Raw genomic sequence first — 6,000 nt, 5'->3', positions numbered from 1 at the left:
ATACTATTAAATCTAAAAGCCTAACACTAACATCAACTATTAGAATATATAAAACGGTGATTAGACCGGTGCTCATGTATGGGTGTGAGACCAAAGAAACTGAAAGATGTTTTGGGAGGAAAATCCTCAGAAGAATCTTTGGGCCTTATCACGACATTAATAGCAACCAATACCGAATGAGAACAAATGCTGAAGTCAAGCAAATGTATAAAGCGAGCGATATAGTCCAAGAGATTAAATCCCAACGTCTTAGATGGGCTGGCCATGTCCATCGACTCCCTAATAACCTTCTTCTTCTTAAAGTGCCTATCCGTTCCGGACTTTGGCGATCATCACGGCTATCTTCATTTTGCTTATTGCAGCGCGGAACAGTTCAGTGGTAGTCATGTTATACCACTTTCGCAAATTTTGAAGCCAGGAAATGCGTCTTCTTCCCGGTCCTCTCTTACCATTTACTTTCCCTTGGAGAATCAGCTGGAGAAGGCCGTAACGTTCTTGATTTCTCATTACATGACCTAGATATTCCAACTTTTTAGTTTTGACGGTCATGAGAATTTCACATTCTTTCCCCATTCTACGCAGGACCTCCACATTAGTAACTCTGTCAACCCAGGATATACGTAAGATGCGCCTATAACACCATATTTCGAAAGCTTCGAGCCGATTCATAGATGCAACAGTCAGTGTCCATGCTTCCATTCCGTAGAGCAGAACTGTGAATATGTAGCAGTTCAATAGACGGCATTTTGTTTATAATGATATGTCTCGACTGTTGAAAATAGTTCTCATTCTAACGAATGCTGCTTTTGCTTTTATTATTCGCTGTTTAATTTCTGTTGAGTGGTCCCATTGGCGATTTAAACTGGTGCCTAGATATGTATATTGCTCGACTTTTTCGATATTCTGTTGGTTGATTGTAAGTTGAGCGTTTAGTATTGGTTTTTTACTAATTGTCATAAATTTGGTTTTCTTTATGTTAAGAGCTAGTCCGTATCTGTTGCTGACTTCTGTTATGCGATTTGTTAATATCTGTAAGTCATTCAGATTATCGGCAAAAACTATAGTGTCATCTGCATATCTAATGTTATTCAACCATTCACCGTTTATTAGTATTCCTTTCGCACAACCGTCTAAAGCTTCCTTAAATACCCATTCAGAATAATTATTGAACAACAATGGAGACAAAATACAGCCCTGTCGTACTCCACGTTCTATTGCAATTTTATCAGTTAACTGGTCTTCTATTTTGATTTTGGCCGTTTGATTGTAGTAAATGTTTCTGATAATTCTAAGATCTTTGTTTTCAATTCCAATTTCTTGCATTAGAGTCATTAATTTGTCATGTTTTACTCTGTCAAATGCCTTCTGGTAATCTATAAAGCATACGTATATATCAAAATTCACATCCCTGCATCTCTGAAATAGCACCTGTACAGCAAAAAGGGCCTCCCGTGTTCCCAGAGCATCACGAAATCCGAATTGTGTTCTTGTTAGTTGTTCCTCACATTTTGTATATATTCTTTTGTGGATGACCTTTAGAAATGTTTTAAGTAAATGGCTCATAAGGCTTATAATTCTATAGTCTTCGCACTTTCTCGCATTGGGTTTTTTTGGAAGATTTATAAAAGTTGACACTAACCACTCTTGGGGAACCACGCCCGTATCATATATACTGTTAAATATATTTGTCAACCATTTTATGCCATCATAGTTCATAAGTTTTAAGAATTCTGAGTGAAAATTATCAGGGCCTACTGCTTTACCATCTTTGGTGCTTTTGATGGCATATTTTACTTCTTCGACTGTAAATGGTGGTCCAGATTCGCAATTGGTGTTTGTTGTAATACCAGTGTTACTTCGTATATCTTCATAATAATAATAACCGCCCTAATAACCGCCTTGCCAAATTAATATGGCAGGAAGCCCCCACAGGAAAAAGACCCTTAGGACGTCCAAGAATGCGATGGAGAGACAATATATGGTCAGATCTAAGAACAATGCGGCTGCCCACTATTATGGACGACCGTTCAAGATGGAAGCTAGTTGTGCAGTCAGCCAAAACCCACACCGGGTTGTAGTGCTACGAGAAGAAGAAGAAAATTCTATGTTATGTTTATTACATGTATTTAATTTTTTTTATATTTATACAAACGAATATGGACGGATTAAACGATAAATAATATCAATACTAGTAAGATTCTAAGTAAGAAAAATATAAATAATAAAACTTATTCTAGTGCTTTAAGTCATAACACATTTAACTTTCCGGGAAAGGAACAAGCAATTATTTGACCCCAAGATTATATTTATTAATGCCCGTGTTGGCAATGAGGCAATGATATAGTCCCAGGAATAAAACAGCGATATAATGAAAATATCAGAAATGAAAACGTAGACCTTCTGACGGACGTCTGCAGCAAAAACGAAATACGTATTAATAATACATTTTTCCCTTACTAAGAACAATACAAATACACTTCTGAAAAATCAAAGAACAAAGATCTATGATAGACTATATTCTGTCAAATAGAGAGTTACACCTCTTTAAAATATTGGATGTAAGAGCACTAACATTAGCAGAAATAGAAAGCGATCATAAATTGGTATTGTGCAAAATTCGAATAACACATATATGTGATAACAAAACACCAGAAGACACGACAAAGATAAAAATCGAAAGCTTACAGGATGACTCCACAAGATACCTGTTCCAAAAAACAATATCCGAAAACAGCAGAAACACATAAATCAGAGAAAGTGATGGGGTCAAAGAAAGCTGGAAAAACAATAAGTCTAATATCTTAGCCTCGACAAAGGAAGCCCTTGGGAAAGAAATATAAATAAAAATAAATCAGTCCCAAGTCAAAGAACTCCATGGTTTGTACAGAACCGAAGGAAAAATGTAAAGAAAAAAAACCTTACCTGAAATACATTTCAACCAATTTACAGAGGCATAGTAATAAAAAAATGATCACTGGGAATGCTTTTCAACAGAAATAAAACGTGATTTTTATGGCCTTCAAAAGAAAATATGGCGCTTTATAAGAGTTCAAAAAACAAGGGTAAAGGAACTAATAAAACCAAAACACACAAAAAAAAATATTTACTGACTATTTAAAAAGATCTATGCAGAGGAAGAACAAACTACGGTAAAACCGTAGAATCGGAAACACCAGAAATTACCACAAATGAAGAACTTGATATAAATATACAGGTAGTTAGTAAAATACTTGAACAGCGGAAAAACACAAAAGCACCGCATAGGAAATGTTTAAAATGATCTCCTTCTGCTTCGACACAAGCATCAAACTGTCTAAGCAGCTCACGTGTACATGTCGCATGTATCATCTCTAGCGAAATCAGGGTACACGATTGTCTATTTTAAGTTTTTAAATCGTCTACATCTGTAGGTTCTTCATTTTAAACAATTCCTTTTAAATAGCTCCATACAAAATATCTGAGGGTGATATCACATGTGACCTTAGATGCAATTGGACGGGTTCGATAGTTTCAATCCATCTTTTTGGGAATATGATATTAAGGTAAATTATTTTTTCAATGAATATTGAAGAAGAAACAGGCTTTAAAGCCTACATACAACAAGGAAGAAGAAGAAGAAGAAGATTACAATACCGCTGTTATGTGTAGATGAGCCATCTTGTTGCCGTATGATAACTTGTCTTACGCGAATTATGAATGTTCTTGGGAAAAACACTTTTTTAAAAACTGAACTTCACAATTAAAACTTTTATTTCGACTTACAAAGATTTTAGTAACAACAATAATAATTTAAATCAGACTATAATTTTAAATCAGACTGAAAAAATATTGATTTTAACATGGTGTTTTATAATTTATTAATTGCTGATCTTGCTGTTCAATACGTCGCAATTTAGTCCAGAATGTTCAAGCGGTAGCCCCGTGTTGGAATCCACGTGGTGGAACTTACTGGATGGTAGCGGTCATTGTACTGTAACTACTCCATCCCCTGAAGAAGTTTTGTGAGGGACGAACAGAACTGTTGAGTTGGCCTCTTCTGGAGTTTCGTCGCTAGAGTTGGGTTTTTTTGTTATTTGTTTTATACCTGTAACATATATAGAGGCAGATTATTGTAATAAAGATATATAAAGGAGTCATCCAAAAATGGTTATGGCTATGGTTCCATAATTTCGGATTAATTGTCTCTAGATGTTCATCTTCCTTAGAGAATTGATGATTCAAATCCTTAATGATTTGAATTTAATCGCTGTTTGAATATCTATGGTCCTTATTTTGGGAAGCATTAGCGGTTGCTCTGGGATGGTTGTCCTTGAATTTATGTAACTCTGGATTGGGGTTTTGAATTTGTATCTGGGCGGAAGATTGATGAGATAAGTTTGGACGGATAAGTTAAGATTAATAAGATAGGACAAGAAAATGAAGGATAAATTTTCATTTTCAATCAATTTACACGAAAAAGGTAATGGCTAAGTCCATTTTGAACTGCTGTGGTCTTTGCGTCGTACTGGTTTCAATTCTGTCAAATTCTTCTTTTATTGGTAGTAGTTTGAAAAAGTATATGAAATCGTGTGTACTAGTATGAATCTTTGCTTGTCCCAGGTTGAGGGGAATTAATCCTGGTTTGTCTTTCAGGTCCTTGATCTTCTCTTCTTCTCTCATCGTCAGGGTGATCCTGTGCGGACGGTTTAGAATTAGTTTTTGATTTAGGTTGATGTTTTATGTTTTTCTTGTGAACTGTAGTTTTTGATGTTTTTACAGTCACTTCGTTATTTCTTTTTATATGTTTTGCGGAATATCGCGGAAGTAATTTATTTCTGGTAACTGTTTTTCGTGTATAGATTTTTGTGCTTGGTTTATACGTAATAGGGTCTTGTCTCGATTTATTTCTATTTTCAATGACTTTATTTTTATTCTCTTGTATTTGCTGGTTTACTTCCTTGTATAATTCCTTTGTTATCTCTCTATGATTTTGGATATAATTGTTCAGTATTACTTTTTGTATGTCAACGTCAAAGGGATCTTTTGCGTCGATATGTCCGTTTAATATGTCGATGGGTCTTAACTTCGTTGCTGAATGTATGGAATTATTGTACCCAATTATAGCGTAGAGCATTTGTTCTTTAATCGAGAGCTTTGCTTTGGTGTTCCTTAGGATTCGAAGATGTTCGATTAACGTAGAATGAAATCTCTCAATCATCCCGTTGGATTGCGGATTCTCTGGTGTTGTATAGTGGATTGAGATTTTATGAGAGTCTACAAATTCTTGTATTACTCCATTTTTAAATTCCGTACCATTATCGGCTACTATCATTGTTGGGAGTCCATGATGTGTTATAAAAATCAATAGGGCGTTGAGTACATTGATTGCATTTCCTCCATTTATTGGGTAGGCTTGCCCATACTTCGAAAATGCGTCTATTATGGTTAGAAATTTCTGTCCATCAGCCTGGAATAAATCAATGTGAACTATTTCCAGTGGTTTAGTGGGAGTTGGTGTAACCATAAATTTTGGTTTGGGAGGAAGTCTGTCGTATTTATTTTCTTGACATATATCGCAAAAGTCTATGATATCTTCTATGTCCTTCTTCATATTAGGCCAGTAATATCGTTTCCTTATTTGACTTTCTGTTTCAGCTATTCCTCTATGGTTCGTTTTTCCTTCATGATAGTTTTTTATAATCTCTTTTTGTTGTTCTTCTAGGTTAACATCTTCTAATAAAAGATTGCACTTTACTAAGTCATATGCGTTGTTTTTAAAAGTTTTCCTGATAATTTCGCAAATTTCTGCAAAAATTTCTTCTTCTGCTTCAAATAAAATTGCATATTTCTTTTTCGGGTTGAGGTGTTCCTTAAAAATTTTTATGGTATCAGCTTTTAACTGATCTTTCGACAGCTGGATATGATAACGTCTTTTATTCGGAAAGGTTTGTATAATTGCTGGAGGTCGTGGATTGTAGTTGACGATTCTGACTATAATTTGGTTATTGTAGAAGTTAAGTG

This window comes from Diabrotica undecimpunctata, chromosome 3 (genome assembly GCF_040954645.1).
Source record: "Diabrotica undecimpunctata isolate CICGRU chromosome 3, icDiaUnde3, whole genome shotgun sequence".
NCBI classification, from domain to species: Eukaryota; Metazoa; Arthropoda; class Insecta; order Coleoptera; family Chrysomelidae; genus Diabrotica; species Diabrotica undecimpunctata.
This window is presented reverse-complemented; position numbering follows the sequence as displayed.